Genomic DNA, 27,871 nt, shown 5'->3' on the forward strand with positions numbered 1-27,871 from the left:
TTGTCGACCGTTACGTGTAGAATTTCGAAATGAAACCGCTTAACTTTTGTAAATAAGCTGTAAGGAATGAGCCTACCAAATTTCTGCCTTCTACCTACACGGGAAGTTGAAGAATTAGTGATTAGTGAGGGTTTTGCCTTTTATTAGTATAGATGTATCTAAAATAATAAAAGGCAAAGCCCTCACTGACTGACTCACTGACTGACTGACTCACTCATCACTAATTCTCCAACTACCCGTGTAGGTGGAAGGCTGAAATTTGGCAGGCTCATTCCTTACAGCTTACTTACAAAAGTTAGGCAGGTTTCATTTCGAAATTCAAAGCGTAACGGTCATAACGAACCTCTTTTTTGTCCATAAGGCAGCAAGATGGCCGTAGGAGACGGAGTTGCGTGTTGCGTCATCACACCTCCCACGTAATCACGTGAACTGACTGTGAACTCAGTACGTAGAAAAGAAGGAGGAACCCCAAAGAGCGCTGATCACTTTGATGAATCAAACCTATTCAAAAAACACATTACACAATTGATAAGGTAGGAAAAGAATATGAAATAAAGCACGGTATAAACAGTAACTTTAAATTAAGTTTATAGAAACACTCCCGCTGCCGTTTGCAATACCATATTTGCCCCTGCGAAGCGCTGGGATTTTGCTATATATATTAAACTATTTCAACCATTCTATGATCTGCTTCTCGCAACTGAAAGACGGCACCGTGGCACAAGTTAGCCGACTTGCTGACCAACCACAAGCGTTACCTGGTAGGTAACCACCCATACAATCAGATTGTGAATCAGACTACGAATGCCTGCAATGTAATTACCCCAATCTACATGCTGTCAAATGAATGAACCACACGCCGTGGCACAACGTTAGGGGCTTCGCATCTAGCGCTGACGTCCGATGTTCGATTCCCGTAAGGGAGTGCAATGAGTGTGTATGCCTGATGAGCCCACACAGTAGTGTGTTAAAGAGGTTATGAAAAAAAAAAAGGAAACATTTTAAAAATAACGTAACATGATTGTCAATGTAATTGTGTTGTCATTGTTATGAGTGTTGCTGTCTTTTATATATATAATATACACACACAGACACACATAAACATATATATACATATACATATATATATACATATCTACATATACACATATCTACACATCCACAAAAACATATATATACATATACAAATTTACATATCTACATATATATATATATATATATAGACATACATATATACATACATACATACATTCACATATATATATATATATATATATATATATATATATATATATATATATATATATATATACTGTATATAAACATATGTACTTATTGGCTCCTGTATTTAGGATATGACAGGTTGGATAATGGATGGATGGACATCTGTATGCATAGCCCTATTTGCCCGTTTTTGGTTTTTTTCTTTCTTCAGTAATATTTCAGCAAACCCGGAGCTTGTCAGTTCAAATCCTGGTACTGACACCACTGTGTGACCCTGAGGAAGTCACTTCACCTGCCTGTGCTGCAAAAAACAAAAGTAATATAACAAATTGTACCTCAGATGTTGTAAGTTGGTGGAATAAAGGCATAAGTCAAATAGATAAATATGTATTATACACATAGGAACTATTCATTTATTTTCAGTTAAGTCATCTGCAGCAAACTTTTATAAATGAGGGTTTCTGATTTTTAGATAGTGCAAACTGTTTGTTCTTCATTGAGGTTTTCTCTTGGAGAGCTTTTTTCATTTCATTGAAAATGAAAGCAGCAGCTGCCAAAATATGTAGCTTTCTTATTAATTTTTCAACATTGTGTAAAATAAATGTATAAAGTAACATAAAAGGTTTAAATACTGGTTATCGTTTTACACTAAAATATTACTAAAGAGATACAAAAAAAGTAAAATGGATATGTTCTTTTTCTTTAAGGAGATTAAATATTACTGAAGAAAGAAAAAAAAAATTAAACAGCCAAATGGGGCTATGCATACGAACTTAAAAGGTTTAAATAAAACAGAAATATATATTTTATTTTTACTTGCTTAACTTGTGGAGGGTGTATCCTGTAGCAAAGCCCTAACTTTTTTCGTGAAAGCCCGTTTCAGTCAATAAGTCTTAAAAAAACGTGTAAAGATATTGACAATAAGCTAAGTCATCTGCAGCAAAGTTTTATAAATGAGGGTTTCTCCTTTTTAGATAGTGCAAACTGTTTCTTCTTCATTGACGTTTTCTCTTGGAGAGCTTTTTTCATTTCATTGAAAATGAAAGCAGCAGCTGCCAAAATATGTAGCTTTCTTATTAATTTTTTAACATTGTATAAAATAACTTTATAAAGTAACATAAAAGGTTTAAATACTGGTTATCCTTTTACACTAAAATATTACTAAAGAGATACAAAAAAAGTAAAATGCATATATTGTTTTTCTTTAAGGAGATTAAATATTACTGAAGAAAGAAAACAAAAAAAGTAACACAGCCAAATGGGGCTATGCATACGAACTTAAAAGGTTTAAATAAAACAAAAATATATACCTTTATTTTTACTTCCTTAACTTGTGGAGGGTGTATCCTGTATCAAAGCCCTAACTTTTTTCGTGAAAGCCCATTTCAGTCAATAAGTCTTAAAAACAGGTGTAAAGATATTGACAATAAGCTACGCAAACCCACCAAGACATGTAATGATACTTGATTTAAACGATTCCATCTTCCTTTCTTAAAGAGAAGTAAGGCAGTACTTATAAGCTTACATATATATATATATATATATATAGACATACATACATATATATATATCTATATCTATATATCTATATCTATATATATCTATATCTCTATATACATCTATATATATATATATATATATATATATATATATATATATATATATATATATATATATATCTATATACATCTATATATATATATCTATATCTATATCTATCTATATATATATATATCTATTTCTAATTCCCCGCGAAGTACTGCTTTTAAATTTTTATTAAGAAGAAAACCTTTTTAAATTGAGTGAAAATATACCAATAACAATTTGTTAAGGATCTGTTTTTTTGTGAAGCTGCCTTCACTCGGGTGATCACTTCGAGCTGACTTGCTGGCTAACCATAAGCGTTACCTGGTAGCTAACCACCCATACAATCAGATTGTGAATCAGACTACGAATGCCGTGAATGTATTTACCCCAATCTACATGCTGTCAAATAAACGAACCACACGCCATGGCGCAATTTTAGGGGCTTCGCCTCTAGCGGTGACGTCCAAGGTTCAATTCCCGTAAGGGAGTGAAGTGAGCGCTTCGCACCGGCGAAGTACTGCTTTTAAATTTTTATTAAGAAGAAAAGAAATCCTTTTTAAATTAAGTCTTAAAAAGAGGTGTAAAGATATTGACAATAAGCTACGCAAACCCACCAAGACATGCAATTGTTTAAATCAAGGCGCGAGTCGAGAAACACCATCCCATAATATTAGTTAACGATTAACACATTTCTATATGTATTGTAAGCATACAATACAACTGATAATATGTTGCGCTTATTTATCTGGTGTACCGACATTTTTGCGCGTTTAACGGCTGAAATCTAACGTGGTTTGTGCCCTTCAGAATGAAAACAGTTTGCATATACCTTTTTGATAAAAGGCGAGCTTTTAAGCCTGAGAAATCACCCCGTACATGCACATGTTTAATTGCACATGTGTTAATATGTATGCTTACACAGTATTAATAGACACTCAACAATTAACATCATTTACCTTCGTTCCCGCGTTTGACTCGTGCTGTAAAACTCTTCCTTGTTTTCAGTTCACGTGATTACGTAGGAGGCGTGATGACGCGATACGTGACTCCGCCTCCTCCATTAGAGTATATGGACAAAAAACAGGTTCCAGTTATGACCATTACACGTAGAATTTCAAAATGAAACCAGCCTAACTTTTGTAAGTAAGCTGTAAGGAATGAGCCTGCCTAATTTCAGCCTTCTACCTACACAGGAAGTTGGAGAATTAGTGATGAGTGAGTCAGTCAGTGAGTGAGTGAGTGAGTCAGTCAGTCAGTGAGTCAGTCAGTCAGTCAGTCAGTCAGTCAGTCAGTCAGTCAGTCAGTCAGTCAGTCAGTGAGGGCTTTGCCTTTTATTAGTATAGATTATATATATATATGTTTTGGCAGCCTTTTTTTCCAACCTAGAAGACGTCTCTTGAGATCCATTTAATCGCCTCGTTAATTGCATGTCTTATATTTTCAATACCCATTTCCTGCACCAAGTCATCTCCCCTTTTATGAGTGACTGTGTTAGTGTACAGTCTTTGAACGCAGTGAATACTTGTAACTGGTGTCGCCTGTCGGCTACTTTCAACAAGGAAGCAAGCAATTGTCGAGTAAAAAAAACTATTTGTAAGTGATTTCGCATTGAAGAAATAGTAAAAACTTGATCACTTGGCTCAATACCTAAAGAAATACACACAGCAAATGCAATTGAGAATACACCAGAATCTGTATGATTTAGTTGTTGTTGTGCGTCTTCATAAACGATAGGAGGTTTGTAAGGAAACAAAGCATGAAAGACACGAAGCTGCTCTTCGGTGAGGTTGAATTTTTTATCAGCGTTTAAACTGTCATAGACATGAATTACAGCACCGCCATAATAGGTACACACCCAGTGAGTCACTCGTACAGTAGCTACAGAAGGTAATATTTGAATATGTTTTGCATTTTGTGCAATGGGCATTATAGGTATGTCAGGAGTCCACATTAGCAAAACCTTTTGAGGTTGGAAAATTGTATGCGCAGCTAAAATTTCCTTGAATTTTCTCATGTGATCTGTTGATAAATCATCATTATTTACCAACTCATTCATTGCAAAATCTGACAGTGGTAAGATCACTCCTTCCATAACACTAAACACAAACACTAAGTAGACACTAACACTAAAAAACGGCAACACCGCTGGGAAGCTCAGCTCGGAGCGAAATGAAGTGAATGAAATGAGGTGAATGGGAGGGGAGATGATCACGTGACTCCAACACCCGCCTTAACTCTCCTCCCTCCACTAACACACAAACACAGCCACATGGTTCCCAACTCTCCTTTATATATATATATATATAGATATAAAAGCATTAACCTTAGTGCAGATATTAATGCATGTCAGGCCTACCAAGCAAATGATTAAATAAAAGCACATGTCATATTTCTTTTTAATTAAAGCTTAGCATTGAGCCACCAAGTATAAACTAGCATGCCAGCCAAGGAAGAGGAAGTGATAAGACCAAGCCCAAATAAAGAAAAAGGAACATCTGCCCAGCCAAAGACAAATCAAAAATAAACAAAACAGAAACTAGAAATGAATAATAGACAAGTAGAAATAGCGAGGGGGCAGCTGCAGGGTGAAGTCAGGAGATAATAATGGTTCCCATGGGAACTCAAGGTATCGGCTGGACAGGAGTAGAGGGGAGTCGGAGAAAAAGAGCAAATGAGCTAATTTGAACGAGGTCAGAGTGATAAGAAATGATATATAAGTTTTGGGGCTCAGCTCATGTTGGCCGTATTGTGTTGAGTCTGTGCTATTATTATGGTTATTTTATTGCAATAAAACTATAGACTCTGTTTGCCTATCCCAAGTCTCCTAATAGCCTTCATTTCAGGTAAAAAGCCTTCTGGTGATAATTTTTCGCCACGACACCATGTGCTGGATGATGAAGAGAATTAAATGAACACACACACCACACAAGACCAGTAAAGGTCGATGTGCATAGAGGCATTAAGCCACTGCTGCACCAGTCAGTCTGTCTGTGCTGCTTCATTTGACCCAATGTGTTCAGCTTCAGACTAAATATTATTGACATTTCTCAATTGATATAGCTTTCTGATTACTTTACATTATATACGTGTTCTGTAAGAGACATAATGGATGGTCTGGTGTCCTACCTGGGCTGAACAGAGGTTTCTTAGCTGGTCAGGAGGCCATTATGGAAGGACAGTGTAGTTGGAGGCACACTGGAGCTGGGATGGTTCCTCTTCCCGTTCCCAGTCAGAGATAAATAATGGGTGGACTGGAAGAGGCTGCCAGCCAATAACAGTTCATCCCTCAGCATGACAGTTAGTAGCACTCCTCTGGTATGGCTGTAGTTTGGACACCCAGAGGGCTGCATGAGACTTGTTGGAGAACACTGTTGGAGTCACAAAATGGTAGCTAATAAAACAAAACAATATTAAAAATGCATCAAAAATAACCACAGTAAATACCAAGAACAATCAGAATCTTTCCGAAGTTACTTATTTTGCTCAGGATAAAATAGAATTTTAAAAAGTCCTGTCCAGTTTTCTGTTTTGTAGCTTTTCTTCTTGTAGTTTTCTTTTTCTAAATTGTTCTTTTCCAGCTCACTCTCTGGCTAAATGTTTTTAAATATGTCAATTATGTTTTCTTGTTTGTTTGTTTTGGTTTATTTAATTTTTGCCTTAACCATACTGCTGTCTTAACCGAGCTTCCATCACTCTTTCCCATAACTTCATGCTGTGGCTCACCAGTTTTATTCCCCTGTAGTTACAGTCCTGCACATCCCCCTTATTTTTAAATATCAGCACCAGTACACTTCTTCTCCACTCCTCAGGCATCCTCTCACTTTCCAATATTCCATTAAACAATCTGTTTAGAAACTCCACTGCCATTTCTCCCTAACACCTCCATGCTTACAGAAGTATGTCATCTGGACCAACGGCCTTTCCATTCCTCATTCACTTCATAGCCGTCCTTACTTCCTCCTTGCTAATACCTTGCACTTCTCCTTCTCTCGTTCTCTTCATTCATCAGCCTCTGAAAGTACTCTTTCCATTTGCTCAACATACACTCCTCACTTGTGAGTACGTTTCCATCTTTATAATTTATCACGCTAAGCTGCTGCACATCTTTCCCAGTTCGGCCCATCTGTCGAGCCCTTTTCTCCCTCCTTAGTGTCCAACCTCTCATACAACTCATCATACGCCATTTCTTTAGCCTTTGCCACCTCTCTCTTCACCTTGTGCCTTATTTCCTTGTACTCTTGTCTACTTTCTGTATCTCTCTGACTGTCACACTTCTTCTTCACCATCCTTTTCCTCTGTATACTCTCCTTGACTTCCCCTTTCCACCACCAGGTTTCCTTTTCCTCCTTCCTCTGTCCAGATGTCACGCCAAGTGCCCTTCTTGCTGTCACCACAGTCATGTCCATCCTTTTGGCAAAATTCACTATCATCTGACCTTCCTTGATAAATTTCAGTCAGGTTTTAGAACAAATCACAGCACAGAAACTGCACTCGTTAAAGTAGTAAATGACTTGCGGGTAAATGCAGACAGAGGCCATTTATCTGTTCTCATCCTCTTAGATTTGAGTGCCGCATTTGACACTATTGATCATAATATTCTTAAGAATCGCCTTAGTCAATGGGTGGGCCTCTCTGGCAGTGTCTTAAACTGGTTTGAATCCTACCTGGCAGGGAGAAAATTCTTTGTTAGTTGTGGTAATTATAACTCAAAGACACATGATATTCTATATGGTGTTCCACAAGGCTCTATCCTGGGTCCGCTGCTCTTCTCAATCTACATGCTTCCATTAGGTCAGATTATCTCGGGACATAACGTGAGCTACCACAGCTATGCTGATGACACACAGCTGTATTTATGAATAGCACCTGATGACCCCAAATCTCTTGATTCGCTAACACAATGTCTAACCTGTATCTCAGAATGGATGAATAGTAACTTTCTCAAATTAAATAAAGAAAAAACCGAAATCTTAGTGATTGGCAATAATGGATACAATGAGGCTATTAGAAATAAACTGGATGCATTAGGATTAAAAGTCAAATCGGAGGTAAAAAGCTTAGGGGTAACCGTTGATTGTAATCTGAATTTTAAATCGCATATTAATAAAATCACTAGGACAGCATTTTTTCACCTAAGGAACATAGCAAAAGTTAGACCTCTTATATCATCGAAAGATGCAGAGAAATTAGTTCATGCGTTTGTCTTTAGTCGGCTAGATTACTGTAATGCACTCCTCTCAGGACTACCCAAAAAAGACATCAATCGTTTGCAGTTAGTGCAGAATGCAGCTGCTAGAATCCTTACCAGGAAAAGAAAATCCGAACACATTTCTCCAGTTTTGATGTCACTACACTGGTTACCTGTGTCATTCAGAATTGACTTTAAAATTCTGCTTATGGTTTATAAAGCTTTAAATAATCTCGCCCCGTCTTATATATCGGAATGTCTGACACCTTATATTCCAAATCGCAACCTCAGATCCTCAACTGAGTGTCTCCTTAGAATTCCAAGAGCAAAACTTAAAAGAAGTGGTGAGGCGGCCTTCTGCTGTTATGCACCTAAAATCTGGAATAGCCTGCCAGTAGGAATTCGCCAGGCTAATACAGTGGAGCACTTTAAAAAACTACTGAAAACACATTACTTTAACATGGCCTTCTCATAACTTCACTGTAATTTAATCCTGACACTCTGTATATCCAATTCATTATAATAACTATTCATTCAAAATTTGTACTAACCCCTACTCTCTCTTCTGTTTCCTTTTCCGGTGTCCTATTGGTGGTGGCTTGTGCCACCACCATCTACCCAAAGCACCATGATGTTCCAACAATGATGGATGGATTAAAAGCCAGAAGTCTGTATAACCATCAGTATAAAGTGACTCCGTGAGAACCCTAACTACAAAGAGGACTATTTCATTTATGTTAGGTAGAATGCCCAAAGGGGACTGGGCGGTCTCGTGGCCTGGAACCCCTACAGATTTTATTTTTTTCTCCAGCCTTCTGGAGTTTTTTTTTGTTTTTTCTGTCCACCCTGGCCATCGGACCTTACTCCTTTTTATGTTAACTAAGGTTGTCTTATTTTAATTTCTTATTTGTCTTTTATTCTTCTTTTCTTCATTATGTAAAGCACTTTGAGCTACTTTTTGTATGAAAATGTGCTATATAAATAAATGTTGTTGTTGTTGTTGTTCCTCATTCCTCTCCTGGGGCCTCATGCATAAACGGTGCGTACGCACAAAAATGTTGTGTAAGAACATTTCCATGTTCAAATCGCGATGTATAAAACCTACACTTGGCGTAAAGCCACGCACTTTTCCACGGTACCTCATACCCTGTCGTACACAAGTTCTCCGCTTGGTTTTGCAGTCTGGCGGCACCCAGCGTCAAAGCAGTGCTACTGTTCCTGTGTGGTTACCCTTTCTTAGATCCACATCGACGACAGCGGCTTTATCAAAAACACTAAAATTAACCGCATTTCTTCATAAATTTAATGCATCTGATTGTAATTAAGCTGTAACAATATAATGGTCCACAGAATGGTCAAACTATTCTAAATACCATAACTGCTTTAACGTTGTTACTCTCAGTGTACCTTCTTCTTCTTCTTCTGTGAGCAGCTCCCGTTAGGGTTGATCATCTTTTTCCATATTCCTCTCACTGCACCACTCTGAGTATTGATATCACTGTATCTGAGTGTGAATCACAGCTCTACAGCGATTGGAAAGAGAATTATCGGTATACAGCATCAAGCACTCGCTGCCTCAGCCATTCGCTATTTGAACTGCTCTCATCCGACCAACACTTCACAGCCTTTCCTGTTCGGACCTCGCAGTTCGCAAACAGTTTCATCCCAAGAACTATAAAACGCACTACATCAAACCATCAAGTGCTCCTTGTAGAACTGTTTGTACTTGCAAGTTACCGTGATGTAATTGTACTTATGATACAGTTATAATATTGCACAACCTGAGCTACTTTATAAAGCGCGTATTTACATATGATGACGATATCATTTTTAAGACGAAATGCAGCAAAATATGTTTATTATATTATACAGATAAAACTTTAACTTTAACTACACAGTGCCGCAGCGCTAGCGAGCTTGAGCTTCGTTCACGGTTTGTTCCTGCCTCGCGCTGTATTCATGCTGTGGCTGGCGCGACACTGAAAGAATAGAGGGATAGAATAATTAAACATTATGAAGATATTTCAATGTTCCTTAAAAGTTTTGAAGTATCAGCAGTCTAAGCTTACAGATGGCTTAACGTCTATTACAGAGCTGATTGTGTGGCGATTGGGTATTTGGAGAAAGAAAAGTAAGGACAGAAATTGGGGTTTAGTACGTTTGAAAAGGACAGTACTTCTGTAATAAAGCATTTCATTGAAGGTCGCGCATGGCGCAGCAAGCACCTTGCTTAAGACATGAACAATCACTGCGCCACCGTGTTCCCATGTTTAATAACATGCTTTAACTCATATCATCATGAAAATGATATCACATATACCTCTCAGTATTTTAATTATTCAGAGAGCTGTATTATTATGAACGTAATGGATTTTGTGTCCTGTCGGAGGAAGAGCACGTAGTGATTCAGGCACATAGAGCACATATAAGATCAAATACACAACAAAGCATTTAATGTGCTACTTTAGTTACAATGGGATTTGAGAAACTAGTAAATTAAACGATTTTAAGATGAAGTTTATGATGTTCTACTTTAATGGCAAAGTAAACTACATGATTAAAGTGGAAATTTCGAGATTAAAGTTGACATTTTGTGCTTTTGTAACACTGTGTGCCTTTTTTTTTTTTCCACTGTACCTTAAGCTTTCATGATACTCAGACGGTGGGCTACGAGTCGCCTTTTTACGCCGACTTTGATGTGTGACAACTTTTTTTATTTCGGGCACTATGCGACTTTGTGAACTTGAACTTTCGAGTTTCTCCGACACTAGACATGTCACTAGATCAGCTTCCTCTTGTTGCTTATATAACTGTTTAAACCAACAAATAGTACGTTTTTCTTTGCCTCCATTTGGTATTCGATGAAATTCTTCTATTTTTCCTCGTACTTTTGCCATTGCCTTTTCACAGAACGCTGAGCTTAAGGGCTATTTATATTGATTTACATATTCAAAGAGGCGTAATTCTGGGAGGAGTTGGGGCGGGGCAGCAGGCGCGTGCACATGCGTTAATTTCAACTCTGAGCGGGATTTATGTAGCGGAAGAACGCGGAAGTTGGCAAACGCACAGATTCCCGCATCTGGATTTTTCTGTGCGTAAGCACATTTCGGCTTTTGTGCTTATGTTATGTTATAGTGCGAATTCTATGCACGGCGTTTGGCCCTTGGACATCATACCTACCCATCACTTCCTTATCTCCTCTGTTCCCTTTACCAACATGTCCACTGAAATCCACTCCAATCAACACTTTCTGTCCCTTGAGTACCATCCATACCATGATAGAACATTTTGAATCCACCTCTGATCCACCTGGCCTTACTCCTCTTCCATTTAGTCTCTTGCATGCACAATATATCAACCTTCCTTCATATCTGCTGACTCTCTCCCCTTACCACTCATACTGCCAACATTCAAAGTTCCTACCCTCAGGTCCGCTCTCTTTACCTTTCTCCTCTCCTCCTGCCTCTGGACACATCTCACCCTTCTTCTCCTTCGGCTAACAGTAGCCCAATTTCTGCCAGCACCATTTTGGCTAACAGTACTGGTGGCAGTCATTGTTAACCTGGTGCTTGACTGATCCGGAATGGAAATTTGTATTTTTGTCCACATATTGATTTACCAAAATTTTACACCAGATGCCCTTCCTGACGTAACCCTCCCCATGTATCCGGGCTTGGAACCAGCATGAAGAAACACACTGGATTGTGCATCCCCTGTTGCTGGGTTTGTATTTTGTACCTACCCCTTTAGAAACAATTCAGTAATTTTATTTGAATATGAAGTGAGCACCCCCTATTTACCAGCCACCTTCTACCAGCTTCATCATCAGACAGCTGTATTCCAAAGTGGTGCTCATCTTCTCTGTAAATTTGAATGTACTCCTGAGGTGGTTTGTCATGTGGTGTGTGCAGCAACATGCTGTATCCGCTCATACTCCTCACCTCTTCCTCCTCCTTCTGTAAAGCCCTACTAGACACTTCCTTAGTGGGAGTGGTGCTGCTTCTGGGGTTAGAGAGCAGAGTACTAAGGGGTTTGGGGCAGCGCTGAAGATACTCACAGGAATATGAGGGAAATGATGTCTGCACATCGCTAATGAAACAGACCTGGTTGAACATCAGTTCTGGGTTGTCCCTCTTGTAGGAAAAGAAGAGAATTTCAACTTGGTTAATTATTTATCAGTTTCTCCTTTGGCTATGCCAGTAATTAAATACTGTAAATAATCTGGTAAGGCTCTTACTTGATTTTCCTACATTTCTCTGTAGGAAGAAGGTCTTCAGCCATTAGGCTCATGCCAAGGTAACTGAAACCCACTTGTTTTAAGAAACAGAATAATACAGTTTATTGATAAAGGCAAGGCTTATAGAAATATGTAACTGCACATACAGTATATCAACACTGATGACAGCACAATGTGCAAGACTGATGAGACAAACATCTAACAGAGATAAGGCTGGCTGTGTAGAGTTGTTACTTATCTTGGTACAGATAAACAGTTTTACAATACCAAGTCATTAAAGATGACATCCAATGCTGTGTGGAATTGTTGCTGTTACTACTCTGGGTTCAAGTGTAGGAGTTTTCTTGTGTTGGAGTACGCTCTTTGTTTTTGTTACCTGGTCTTATGTCTGTGGTATGACATGATGCTGCTTTCTTGATTATGCTATCAGGCTCTTTTAACTTCATAGGAAGAAGCGTTACTCTTTCTGGCACAAGAGTGTAGGTGCTGAAGTTCCCTTCTTGAAGTAATGGCTGCTTCTCAGTCTTCTCAGACTATCCTGAATCACTGGCACAGAGCTCGGCTTGGCAGAGTGGATATCACAGCTCGTTCAAGCCATCCAGCTCCAAGAGAGATTGCGTTATCGGCTTTTAGTTCTCCAAACAGGGAGCGGCCCATCCACGTTTAGGTTTCAGATAGGACTTGGGTGCTTCTCACTGTCATGAACTAGGAGATCCAAAGAGCATAAATCCTGACAGTGCCATAAATGCTCACCCTTGGGGAGGTACACCATCAAAAAACCTCTGGCTAGACCCAAAAATCCCCATTCCATGGGGATCCACTCAAAAAAAACACATGAAACATAACACAGGCATTGAGAAAGAATAAAGTACATAACAGATGAAAATAATATTAATATAAAGCAATGACCTAAAAGTGAACATAAAATACAGAAAACAAAAACTATAACATCCATAAAGAGAGTGAGTTTTCAGAGAGAATAAAGAGATGAGTGCAGCAAGTTTGGAAGGAAAGTGTAGTCTCAGGTGACTGGATCAAGGCCATTTCCAATTCTAGAACCAGTGCCTCCTCATATGAACTTTATTTTGTCCATCACATCCAGTCAAGTACAGTTCTCAGCCACAAGGAGTCTTCTGGAGATGTCTGCTGAACTCTGATCTACACCTTTGTTATCAGATGCAGCACATGGCTGAACCGGTGTTGCTACAAACTGAGGTTAAGTAATTTTTTCAGGAATGAGGGTGAAGCTGAATGTTTGCATTCCTATTAAATCTTCTGTATGACACTAAAGTCCCAGCAGAATTGGCAAAGTAAACAGTGCAAGACCTTTACATCTTTGAAGATTTCATAGAGACATAAGGATGTTGAAAGGGGAAATCTGCAGCTGCATGGGAGAGAACTTCCTCATGCTGAGGTTAACTCATTCCATAGGTTTTGTGATAGCAGCATTCAGGCTCCTACCAGGTCTGCACCACCACTACCAGCAGCTGCCATGCAGTCAATACAGGGAAAGATAAAACAGAGCACTAATGATGGACACACTCCAGCACCTACATGGCCTCCATATGTGACTACCAGTATGGCTGTCCTGGCTTTGTAGCCACACTGTGCAGTCATCTCGGCACAACATCAGAGCCAAGAGCTCTGCCAACTACTAGAGGTACATTTGAGACATCATGGCCTTGATGCTCATGGCTCTTTGATCAAATGTCAGTCATTCATTTTCCAACCCGCTATATCCCAACACAGGGTCACGAGGGTCTGCTGGAGCCAATCCCGTCCAGCACAGGGCGCAAGGCAGGAACAAATCCCCGTGCAGGGCACCAGCCCACCGCATCTGATCAAATGTCTTAGCAGTATTTACGAATGGATGAGTAGAACCTTTCTAAATTTATTAAGGAAAAAACAGAAATCTTAGTGGATGTAAAACATTGAAATAGCGAGGGTAGTATAATGAAACTTTTTGTAAGGTTTGTAATTCAAGATGGAGGAAAAGAATTTAGGGGTAATCACTGACTCTGACCTAAACTTTAAATCATACATTGATCAGATTACTAGAACTACATTTTTTCACTTAAGGAATATAGCAAAAGTTAGTTCCCATATAATTTTGCAAGATGCTGAAAAATTGTTCATGCTTTTATTTTCAGTTGACTAGATTACTGTAACACACTCCTCTCAGGACCACCCAAGGAAGACATCAATCGATTGCAACGAGTGCAGAATGGAGCTGCCAGAATTTTAACTAGGAAGAGAAAATCTGAGCACATGACATCAATCTTAGTATCGTTACATTGATTACCTGTGTCATTTAGAATTGACTTTAAAATACTACTAATGGTGTATAATCTGGACTTTTTAAAAACAGCACACCAAGAGTACCTAAGTACATCTGTTGCTACTCCACAAGGCTGTTGTTTATCACCTCTTATGTTTATCTCTCTCTAATCCAACATCTGTCTGTCTGTCCGCTTCTCATGAGAGAACTACTTAATGTATTCAGATCGGCTTTCTTACATATAAACATCTATGCGTGGAAGTGTGTGTGTCTGTCCAGCCCGGAAGTGAGAGGAGAGCTGGAGTCGGGGTAAGGGGTCCACCTCCGAGGAAACAGAAACCTCACTTAGCCCCTAATAACACAAGTGAGGCCAGCACATCAGCAAAACACAACCTAAGAAAAAAGACAAAGTCGCTTAGCTGCTAATATCAGCAAACTGGCATCCCTTTTACATTTCCTCCCGCCGCTACACATGCGAGGCGATCACGTCAGCAAAATGAATCCTTCTAGTTGAGAGACGCCCAGAGTAGTTCCTTTCAATTATCTGACATCTCTGCATTTCAGTTTTTTTTCTGACGTTTTCAATAGTTTATAAGACCCCGGGCTTTTTATACCATGGGCTTACACAGCTAGTTTTTTTATAATTTGCTTTAACATTCCGGTTGATTTTGCGACTTCTCTCATTGCGCTAAGAATCATAGTTCGCTTGCAGGAGCGATATGTTTGTGCTAATCTGAGATGTAATTAAATAGGCAGGGCCCTCCTCACTGTCCTGTTTCACTACTACACAGGTGGAGCTGCAGGGCATGGCTAGTCTTATATACAAAAGACAGCAGGAGTTTACAGAATGACAGACACATCCTGAAATCTGCAGACGACTTTATCATTGTGAGTGTTTTACAAGATAAGGAAGACAGCCATGGACCTCTTGTCAATGAGTTTGTAGAATGGTGTGATCACTCTAATTTATGACTTAATATTTCCCAGACAAAAGATACAGTTGTAGATTTCAGGCACTCCCACCATCCACTGTCTCAACTTCCATTAAAGGGAAGACAGTGGAAATGGTAGAGCAATACAAATATCTGGGAGCAGTCATTGATAACAAACTAAACTTTGATCGTAACACAGAGCAAATTTGTAAAAAAGGGCAGTCACGACTATCCAACTGTTTTAAAGTGGACAAGACTATAATGACAGTTTTTTTGTAAGTCCTTTATTGAATCCATTGTTACTTTTGCTTTTATCTCTTGGCTTGAAAACTTCAGCAACAATCATCTTAACAACATTGAAAATATTAGCAGTAAAAGTATGTGTTCACAGCTGATATCTATCACTGAAATGTACTGCAAACTGGTTAGAAAGAAAGTCAAGTCAGTTCTGTCAGCCATCGTCTTTGCTCGAAATTCCAACTGTTGGCATCAGGCTGCAGATTTAGGTGTCCAAAGGTAAAGAGCAGCAGATTTAAGAACTTTTTATTCCTAGGCATTTTAAATTCTGTTACCTGTAGGGATGCTGCTAAATGTTAAACTCTGCATTATTATTTTGTGTACTGTGTAGAAATACAATTATGAAGAGTAACGGGACGGACAGGTGCCGGTCATCCAGGACAAATGTATCCATTTCCCAGGTGGTGGAGAGTACACTGTACCTCAAGGAGACTTTGCCCAGGGCCCTGTGTTCACTCCCATCTGCCAATACAAATTGGACAGCTGGGGCAGATGTTAAATTGTCTGAAGGTCACTTATCTTCTTCCAAATACTCGACCGTATTAAGGTGTGATGGCTCCCTGTATCCACCACCGCATCCACCTGCCACCCCCGCAGCTTCCCTGGGATGATCAGGATGGACGTACTCGCTTGCGTGATGGTGAGATCAGCTTCCGACTGGCAAGGTTTGGCTCGTTGGGGTTTTAGGGACTGGGTTTCTCGTGTACTGGCTTGTACTTTGTTCCAGTACATTTGAGTTTCCCCAGTCCCGTTCCACTTGCAAGCCCACCTTCACCAGGTCTTCCACCGACCCCACAACCCCCCTGAGAAGCCACAGCTAACCGCGGGTTACAGGTATTAAGGATGCAGCGGACCACCTCTTCTTCAGACATCGCCGCCCGCCACTTCAAATACAAAACCCGATATTCATAGGCGAAGTCCCGAATAGATCACAGCTTTTCCTCCAGTTCGTATTCATAGTCTTCCAGAAGAAAAGCTGTGAGTAAAGATCGACAATAGGATCCCCAGTCTTGAATGTTCTTCTTCGCCGTCAGCTCCACACCGGCCCCGAGAGGGAGGCCCCTATCACCCCCATAAGCTCTTCTGGGGTTAAAGGGTTAACAGCCAGATACGCCTCTCCTTCTTCCACAAAGTTGAGGACATCGATGTTATATTGAGCCCCTAACTTGGGAAACTTGATGTATTCACCCCCCCTCCCATGAGACCCCTACAGCGCAGAATGACAGGGTGACTGACAGAAATTCTGGAGGCTCCTTTGGACCTCCCCCTGAAGATTTTCTTGCCAACGTTGATCTCGCCTCTGGAGGCACAACACAATTTCCCGCCCCAGGGGCCTCATGTATAAACGGTGTGTACGCACAGAAATGTTGCGTATGAACGTTTCCACGCTCAAATCACGATGTATAAAACCTAAACTTGGCGTAAAGCCACGCACTTTTCCACGGTAACTCATGCCCTGGCGTACGCAATTTCTCTACTCGGTTTTGCAGACTGGCGGCACCCAGCGTCAAAGCAGTGCTACTGTTCCTGTGTGGTCATCCTTTCTTTCTTAGACCCACATTCCTGACACGGCTTTATAAATACACTGAAACTAACTGCATATTGTTTATTAATGTAATGTATCTGATTGTAATTAACCTGCAGCAATACAATGGTCAAGGGAATAGCCATAGTATTCCAAATACAAGAACTGCTTTAGCGTTGTTACTCTCACTGCACCTTCTTCTTCTTTCAGCTGCTCCTGTTAAGGGTTGCCACAGCAGATCATCTTTTTCCACATTACTCTCACTGCACCACTCGGAGTATTTATATCACTGTATCTGAGTGGGGAATCACAGCAACAGCTGATTGGAAAGAGAATTATCGGTATACAGCATGAAGCACACGCTGCCTCAGCCACGGCAAAACACTTCAGAGACTTCCCAGTACGGACTTCGCGGTTTAGAAAAAGTTTCATCCCAAGAACTCTAAACGCACTAAATCAGTCCATCAAGTGCTCCTTGTAGAACTGTTTGTACTTATAAGTACAATCACCTCACTGTACACTTGGGATACAGTTATAATATTGCACAACCTGCGCCACTTTATAAAGCGCGTATTTACATATGATGACAATGTAATTTTTAAGATGAAATGCAGCAAAATATGTTGATTATATTATACAGATAAAACTTTAACTTCATTTAAATAATCTGTATTGTTAATAATTAAACATGTGAGGACACGGTGCTGCAGCGCTGGCTAGTTCAGGGATTGTTCCTGCATTGCGTTGTATTCTTGCTGGTGCTGACGCGACACTGGAAGGATAGATGGATAGAATAATTAAAAACCCGTACTACGAAGATATTTCAATGTTCCTTAAAAGTTTTGAAGAATTCTCATTCTAAGCTTACAAATGGCTTCACGCCTATTACAGAGCTGATTGTGTGGTGATTGGGTATTTGGAGAAAGAAAAGTAAGGACAGGAATTGGAGGTTAGTACGTTTGAAAGAGACAGTACTGCTGTGATAAATTATTTCTTCGAAGGTCGTGTATGGCGCAGCAAGCCTCTTGCATGAGACATGAACAAGCACTGCGCCACCGTGTTCCCATGTTTAATAACTCCTATCATCATGAAAAAGATATCACGTATACATCTCAGTATTTTAATTATTCAGAGAGCTGTAATATCACAAATGTAATGGATTCTGTGTCCTGTCGGAGAAAGAGAAAGCCCGTTTAAGAAGCAGGTAGTGATTCACACACAGAGCACATAGAAGATCAAATACAGAACAAAGCATTTAATGTGCTACTTTAGTTACAATGGGAATTGAGAAACTAGTAATTTAAATGATTTTAAGATGAAGTTTATGATGTTCTCCTTTAATGGCAAAATAAACTACGTGATTAAAGTGGAAATTTCGAGATTAAAGTTGACATTTCGTGCTTTTTTCCCACTGTATGCCTATTTTTTTTTTGTCTGTACCCTAATAATCTTTCATACGACACTCAGACGGTGGGCTACGACTCGCCTTTTCACGGCGACTTTGATATGTGATTTCTTTTTTATTTCGGGCACTGTGCGACTTTGTGAACTTGAGCTTTCGAGTTTCTCCGACACTCTGCCACTCGATCAACTTCCTTTTGTTGATTATACCACTGTTTAAACCAACAAATAGTACGTTTTTTCCTTTGCCTCAATTTGGTATTCACTGAAATTCTTATATTTTCCCCTGTGCTTTTCCCATTGTCTTTTCACAGAAGGCTATTTATATTGATTTGCATATTCAAAGAGGCGTAATTCTGGGAGGAGTTGGGGCGGGACAGAAGGCGCGTGCACGTGCGTTACTTTTCACGCTGATCGGGATTTATGTAGCGGAAGAACGTGAAAATTTGCGTGCGCACAGATTCCTGCATCTGGATTTTTCTGTGCGTACGCACATTCCTGCTTTTGTGCTTATGCCATGTTATAGTGTGAGTTCTATGCACGGCGTTATACATGAGGCCCCAGGAGTTTAACTTGATCATTGATATATTCTTTTATTTCCTCCTGGGAGCTGCTGAGCGCACGTTCAGCAACCTCGCGGACTTTCTCATCCAGCCGGGTGAGTTGTTGTGCCAGATCATCCCACGGAGGCGAGACATCCTCCTGGCATTCCTCCTCAGGTCCATGGTGATCTTCGAGGTACAGCGACTGCAATGAATCCACCACCTCCTGCACCGCTGAACACGCTCTGACCGTGACGTGCCGTGCCCCAGCTACTCCTTCCTCACACCGCGGTGAAGCAATGGTGTCGTCCTGCTTGGCATGCACTACAGACATGATGGTAATCGGGAAAACATTTTTTACAAGGCAGACAGCGATAGACTTTATTAAGATTCCTCAGAGAGGGCACCACTTCTGTAACGGCCGACCCCTTACCCAGCTGGCAGCTACACCTCCATGACCTGTAGCCTAGATAAATTACTGAGGTGAATCTAAATATCAAACGTACCTGTAACACATACAATTTTTCCCACAATCGACGGATTAAACATAGGCACACAAAAGCAGATATGTAAAATTAAATGATTAATTATATTAAATGAAACAAAAATACAAATTCCATACGAACAATACAAATATATATACACCTATGTATGCCCACCACCAAACTAATAAAGTGACAACACCATATACTGTATATAATAGCAAAACCCTTCCTTGTCCCAGTAACATATAACAACACAAAACACAAATACAAATAAATGGATATGGAAATCCCGATGATTGTGAATTAGAGTCCGGGTATAAAAACCGTCCTGAATACGGATGACTGTACGAGAGATAAGTGATTTGTTTGAAAATATGAAGCAACCTCACCGTGAATCCATGGCACGTGGTGGATGATGTAATCTGACCCCGGGGTCTCTGGCGATGATTGAATCAATAGAAGTCCGGCAGAATGAAAAACAAACAGGACCCCAAAGTAGATCATTTCGATGGGTAGAATGTTTCGTTAGAACACCTGATGTAATTGATTGATAGTTAACAGGTGTTTTCCAATTTGGGGCTGCGGTCTCTTTCCATCATCCATCCCCCTTTACGGGGACAACATTTACTGACGCACACAAACAGCAAACGGGACGATGGAAACAAAACGCACTCAGTACTAACATTAAACAACACTATTACTATGTAGCCCCGCTACAGAAATATTTAGTTGTTTTTAAAAGGTTTTAAATCTGATGCTTTAATCAATTTTAACACAGACTGTTCAACAAAAGGATAACAAGAAAAATAAAAGAATATTTTTTTTAAGATCAAAATTTAGTTATTAAATATGGTATTGTTTTTTTCTTGGCCTGATCCCATTTTTTAAAAAATTGAAAAACGTTTTTGGTCTTACCTTTATTTGTAAATGAACTCCATGCGCCTAAAATCTCCGTCACTTTCTTATAAAAGTCCTTCTTATTTTCCTTTACTTTTAAAAAATCTTAATCTTCCATTTAGGCAGTCAGTCGGAACAAAAAATAAAACTAAAGTCCCGCTGCAGCGCACTTGACTTTCTGATATCGCTAACTTATCGGCTCCTCAGCGTAGAACAGCAGCAGCAACGAGCACCTGTTGGGCTCACATGCGCCCCCTTCAGGGCGGCACGGTACTGTCTGTCTGCCTCACCTTGTGCCTTTTCACTGCACTTGTATGTCCGATCAGCGAGACTAAATATGTCACGCACATTCATTAGAGATATTAGCCAGACTGTGGAAAGTCAGGGTGTATAATAAACGTGTCTGCAGACATTATATTGGAGACATAGAGAGAGACAGCAACAGGCACGCGCCAATTAACCCCGTCAGTGTGTGAGAAGAGCACAGTCCAAGGCTCGGCTTGTCTTGTCGCTGCCGCACCTCGCGTTTCTCCCCTGAATTTGAACAGAAAATGTGCCAATCAGGAGCAGACTTGGTCTTAAAACCGGCCCGGGCATCCTTCAACGAGTGAAGTGACGAGGTCAACCTACTCGGCCCATTTATATGGTGAGTACGCGGCTCGCTACTTGCTATGAGCCTATGATATGAACTCTATCTAAACTGCTGCCAAACTTAATCTGCACACTACTGTTCAGACACAACTTAAATTTTGACGACACGCTTAGAAATAAAATTTAATGAAAAATAAAAATTTAGTAACACAGCTTACACGTTATTAGAGTATGTATCAAATGTGAATGTCATGTCCAAGTGCCAGTACCCTAGTACCCTAGTAGCTGACAGTGTCAGGTTTGGCTCAGATACTTTTCTCCACCGACATCAACATGAACGCCTCAAGATGTTCTTGCATCATTCTGCTTCTCAGGCGGCTTTTGATTCTCTTCAACGCAGATAATGATCTTTCACACTGTAGGCAGTAGCAGGAGCTTGTAGGCGAGCCCAATCCTCTTGTAAGCATCAGTTAGGAAGTTCAACCGGAGTAGTACCTTGTAATGCATATGCTAACTGAAATGCAGTGGTATCGAAACAATCAGTCACAGGGTCACTGGAGCCAATCCCAGCCAACACAGGGCGCAAGGCAGGAACAAACCCCTGACAGGACGCCAGCCCAACACAGGGCACACACACACACACACACACACACACACACCAACAACACACTAGGGACAATTTAGGACCACCAATGCACCTAACCTGCATGTCTTTGGACTGTGGGAGGAAACGCAGACACGGGGAGAACATGCAGACTCCACAAAGGGAGGACCCGGGAAGCGAACCTGAGTGTCCTAACTGCAAGGCAGCAGCACTACCACTGTGCCACCGTGCTGCCCGGTATTGAAACAGAAATCAGCAAAAGGCAGTTTTGACCAAATTTTTCACTACAACGTTGTGTACTGACAACTAAAACAACTTGATGACGTAATACGGTATATTATATAGGACTACATAGATTGCAGTACCAGACAGGTAATGTTCAGTAGTTTAGAAAATAAATTTTAACGTCAAACAGTAACCAGTACATAAAATTAATTTCATGAAAACGGCCGGCCCATGACCAGACCAGAGTCTGCAGCCCACCGGGCATTGCCTAAATGCCTTAATGGCCAGTCTGCCCCTGGCACCAATTCAATGATTTTGACTATAAAAATGATCAAAAATATTGGAATCGTACAGAAAACAAATTTACGCATTTATTTTATGTTATCATTATTATTTTTTTTTACTTTCCATGATGACGCCTCCCCTGACCGTGCGTCCCTGCCACACATCCGTTCTTCTCATTGTCAATCAAGCTGATGTACTGGATGATGTGCAGTGTCGCCTTCTGCTCTATCCTTGTGAAAGCCAGCCTGCTGATCTTGGTGCTGGGAGTCGACGGCCTCCTTCATCCTGTACAGCAGGTGTTACAGACTTTGCCTTGGATAGACAATGTTATTATCCCTCCGTCGTTTGAGCAGGAGCTGAGGAAGTTCTTGAAAAGGTATGGAGTACCGGCAACTCTTCTGAATCTTCAAGGGGGACCCCACCCCTTCGGTCAACGTTCACTGCCTCGTGATGATCGATTGATGACTCATCACACCAGCACCTGTTTGTAGAGTACCGTTGAGTACCAGAACCTCTTCAGGAATCATCAGGTCCATACCCTAATTCCCTGTGACCCTTTCGAATGAGTGTTGATGTATCCCAGTGCTCAAATGTCACTGTATCACAATTGAAAGACTGCTTCCATTTCAAGCACTGAACTGAGGTTCTCGTTTCTTTGGGTTCTTGATGAAGTAACCCTTCTTCCACTTTAACAAGATCTTCCCAGATCTTCTTGAAGAAGGGGGTACGGCATCTCCACTACGATCTCTACATCAGCCTTAAACATCTCTGGTGGGATGCCAACAGGTCCTGGCTAACAAATACAGAGGGCATGTTTATGGTACTGCTGGCTATGGTCTTCCTGACACACTTTGAGTTTGATAGGACAATATATTGACCCCCCCAAAAGCTCTGACTTCTCTATTCCCAAAACACCCTATCCATCATTTCAAATTCCACCCATTCATTTTCTTCTTCCCCAGTTCACATTTACAGGCAGATGAAGCCTATCCTGATATCATTGAGGGCAAGGTAAGTACCAGTCCTGGTTTGGATGCCAGTTATGACATGCCAGGGCCTCTTCACATTCACAACGACTCCAGCTACCAATCCCCACCTTTAAGAGGTGGGAGGAGAGCAGAGAAATCCCAATCAAGAACTGGGAGAACTTATGCCAGCTACATTTAAATGCTGACTGGCACTCATCTCCTGGAGGTTTGAGTCAGCAGCATTAACCAGCCTCAGGGTGCATCAACTTCTAATGAGGTGTAATAAAAAAGGGGCAGCGGACAGGAAAAGGTTTGGGGATGGCCACCCTGTATACTGAAAAAATCAGCAAAATAAATAAAAGACCTATTTACAGATGTGGAGTTCAAAACCGAAATGACTAACAGGTTGTAGGCTGGTCGATCAATATGGCTGAACAGAGGAAGAGGGGGGACTCAGTGAGGCCAGAACTGGAACAGAGGTGGCAGGAAGATGGATTCAGTGCAGGGTTGCAGCCCCCATGCTAATCTATGTATGTTGTGACTTACTGAGGGGTTGTGTAGGTAGGGGTCCCAGTGCACTGCTTTGCAGTGGGGGGCCTATAATGCTGTTTGAGATGGTCCTGATTCAGGGTACCAGAAATGACATCATCAGAGGGTGCTGGAAGTGACGTCAACTGTGGGTGGACCGGTGATGATGTCACTGAGAGGCAGGGGGTCTTCGGCTGGTCTGCAGAGGTTCAGGCATAGGCTGCCTTATGGGTGTGCGGCATGGTGGGGGCCCAGGACTGAATACCCCACGCGGGGCCAGTTACGTCAAGCGGTTACCGGTATGTGTGGACTGTATAAAGTGGCGGACAAATTTAATACAAATAATGTTAACATACACTGGATTTTCTCATTACAAGTATTCAGCTAAATTTTTGCAAGATAACACGAGGACTTTATCAAAATATAACTGGAGAATACAACTTCGAATGGGACACGCGGACCTCAAAAGCAGGGCCCCCTTAATTGCAGGGCCTGGGGCAGTTGCCCCACTTGCCACCCCCAAACGCCACCCTTGAGATCAGGCGACAGCGCCAACCCCTGGTCCGACTGCGAACTAACACCCTTTGAGTCTATAAACTGTCTCCCGCGCGCCTGTGTGTGACACATGTCCTTGAAGTTAAGGGGGAGATGTGCAAAACCTCAGGCAGGAGCCCCCAAATCAGCATGCAGATTTATCAGGTCAGGTCAGGTTGGGGAGCCAGAGTTGGTACATGGCGTTGTCACATCACACAGCCCGGGATCCCAGCTGGCAACCCCTCAGGCAGACACACGGCTCAGTCCCACCCTCTATCTGCCACAGCCAGGTGTTACAGGGGCCTGGTCCAGCCACTCGGGTCCTCAACAATGATGATCCTGCAATCTGGACCACCCTCAAGGACGTCACTCGAAATGGGATTAGGAAACAAGAAAAACAACATAAAAAGGTGGGCCAATGGGGAGAGGTCACTCAGGCCATTAAGCTTTTTTAGTTAGTCCCCTCAATAGCCCATCCAGACAACTTTTTAAAGCAGTCCAGGTATTTACAAATAATACAAAATAAAAAAAATAAATATGTTTTAAAAATTTGGGCATTTTTTTTTTCTGTGGGCGAGTGGAACTGCTTCAAATTGTCCCATGTGCTTCTCTGTCTTTTCTGTGAGACAGGACTGTGGTTTGTGCCATCCTAGGATTCCCTTCAAGTCCTCACGTCGTCTTCTCTTTCCTAAGCTGCTCTCATTTATTTATAAACGTGTCTCACAGCTCCATCTGGTGGACAAAGGTGTCATCACAGGCAAGTGTCATATACATTTCACAAAGTGTCAGTTCCATTTTCCACACAAAGGTGGCAGCATTTCCACCTTATGGTCTCTCTCTGGGTTTTTTGTTTTTGTTTTTCTTTTCCTGAAATTGAAATTTTAATAACAGGGCAGGAATGAGGGGATGAAATCTCCTAAGGACCGCTTGTAAATGTTACCAGGTGGGTGAATCCAGGTGTGTCCAAGTCATTTTATTAATCAGAACAAATCGGAAGGCATGTTGAACAGGTGCATTCAGGTCAGGTCAGGTTGGGGGGCATGCACTGGTACTGCATGTTGCTGCACCCACCACACGAGAAAACAGCTTGGGGTCCTGGTTGGCAACCCACTAGGCAGATATGTGGTCCAGTCCCACCCTCTGGAAATGACCCTCTGTCTGTTGTAGCCAGGTGTCACGTGGGCATCTACTTGGCCTGGTCCTCAACAATGAGCTGGATCACCATCGGGTAATCGTGCCACATGGCTTTAGTGCCATAGATGACGCTCCCTCACAATGCAGGTCATGTGTCTCATTCAGGACTTCATGAGCAACACAAAGTCAAACCACCCATGAAGGAGTCCAGACATCATCTCAGGTCACTGGATAGCGTCCACGTCTCACAAACAGGAAGCTCCAGGACTCCGAAGATTTGGACCCTCGTCATTTTGCATTGATATCAGGGGTACCACAACCCCCTTTCCAGCAACCTCATGACCCCCATGCTCTCCCTATTCGTCTACTGACCTCATAAGAAGAGTAACCAGAGACATGAATGTCACCATAGAGGTAAGTAAACCTCTCGATGAGGTCGACGCAGGTGCATTGCATTCATTAAAAGAAAATGTCCATCAAATGAAAAAATAATCAAGAAACGCACTAATGATGTCCAAAAGTGAGACATGAAGTCAAATAAATAATGTAGAGTGCAATAACTTTGGTGGGGGGTGGGGGGGGTTAATAAGGTTAACAGACCCTCAGGAAAACACATTTATACAGGAATGAACCCAACTATAAGAACTGGCCAACTTTTCCAAGAAAGTCCAGAGATAGCACCATGCTTCTTCCAAAAGAGGATCTTCTCATGAATCTCTGCAAACCTTCAAACATCAGCTATCTGACGGTAAAGAGAAGAAAAGGGAAAAGTCTAAGAGGTGTTTAAGTGTAAGTGCCACAAAGGACGGATGTGCATCCCAACCAGAATGAAGGATGATTTCTTGTCCAAACAGAAGACCATAATGGAAGGACTGCACCACTGGAGACACAACCTGGGGCCTCATGTATAACGCCGTGCGTAGAACTCACACTATAACATGGCGTAAGCACAAAAGCGGGATTGTGCGTACGCACAGAAAAATCCAGATGCAGGAATCTGTGCGCACGCATACTTTCACGTTCTTCTACTACATAAATCCCGATTTGCGTGAAAAGTAACGCACGTGCACGCGCCTTCTGTCCCGCCCCAACTCCTCCCAGAATTACGCCTCTTTGAATATGCAAATCAATATAAATAGCCTTCTGTGAAAAGACAATGGGAAAAGCACGGGAGAAAATATAAGAATTTCAGCGAATACCAAGTGGAGGCAAAGGAAAAACGTACTATTTGTTGGTTTAAACAGTGGTATAAACAACAAAAGGAAGCTGATCGAGTGACAGAGTGTCGGAGAAACTCGAAGGCTCAACTTCACAAAGTCGCACAGTGCCCGAAATAAAAAAGAAATCACATATCAAAGTCGCCGTGAAAAAGCAAGTCGTAGCCCACCGTCTGAGTGTCATATGAAAGCTTATTAGGGTACAGACAAAAAAAAAGGCACACAGTGTGGAAAAAAGCACGAAATGTCAACTTTAATCTCGAAATTTCCACTTTAATCACGTAGTTTATTTTGCCATTAAAGTAGAACATCATAAACTTCATCTTAAAATCGTTTAATTTACTAGTTTCTCAAATCCTATTGTAACTAAAGTGGCATGTTAAATGCTTTGTTCTGTATTTGATCTTCTATGTGCTCTATGTGTATGAATCACTACCTGCTTTTTAAACGGGCTTTCTCTTTCTCCGACAGGACACATAATCCATTACATTCTTGATATTACAGCTCTCTGAATAATTAAAATACTGAGATGTATACGTGATATCTTTTTCATGATGATAGGAATGAAAGCATGTTATTAAACATGGGAACACGGTGGCGCAGTGCTTGTTCATGTCTCACGCAAGAGGCCTGCTGTGCCATGCGCAACCTTCAATGAAATAATTTATCACAGCAGTACTGTCTCTTTCAAACGTACTAACCTCCAATTCCTGTCTTTACTTTTCTTTCTCCAAAAACTCAATCGCCACACAATAAACTATGTAATAGACGTAAAGCCATCTGTAAGCTTAGAGTTTCGATTCTTCAAAACTTTTAAGGAACATTGAAATATCTTCGTAGTACATGTTTAATTATTATATCCGTCTATCTTTCCAGTGTCGCGTCAGCACCAGCAAGAATACAACGCAATGCAGGAACAATTACTGAACTAGCTAGCGCTGCGGCACCGTGTCCTCACATGTTTAATTATTAACAATACAGATTATTTAAATGAAGTTAAAGTTTTATCTGTATAATATAATCAACATGTTTTGCTGCATTTCGTCTTAGAAATGAATACCGTCATCACATGTAAATACGCGCTTTATAAAGTGGCGCAGGTTGTGCAATATTATAACTGTAGTGCAAGTTTACAGTGGGGTAATTGTACTTATAAGTCCAAATATTTCTACAAGGAGCACTTGATGGACTG

The 27,871-nt window shown here is 41.0% G+C and overlaps 1 protein-coding gene and 1 long non-coding RNA gene across 2 annotated transcripts in view; both read right to left on the reverse strand.

The window, feature by feature from the left end:
- LOC114644950 (uncharacterized) overlaps positions 1-27,871 on the reverse strand; it is a 217,642-nt gene that overhangs the window by 79,668 nt on the left and 110,103 nt on the right. The gene's annotated exons all lie outside the window — the stretch shown is intronic.
- The window catches only part of LOC114644956 (uncharacterized), a 114,696-nt gene that overhangs the window by 75,957 nt on the left and 10,868 nt on the right, over positions 1-27,871 (reverse strand). The window lies entirely within an intron of this gene.

Source organism: Erpetoichthys calabaricus, chromosome 4 (assembly GCF_900747795.2).
Source record: "Erpetoichthys calabaricus chromosome 4, fErpCal1.3, whole genome shotgun sequence".
In the NCBI taxonomy this organism is placed as follows: Eukaryota; Metazoa; Chordata; class Cladistia; order Polypteriformes; family Polypteridae; genus Erpetoichthys; species Erpetoichthys calabaricus.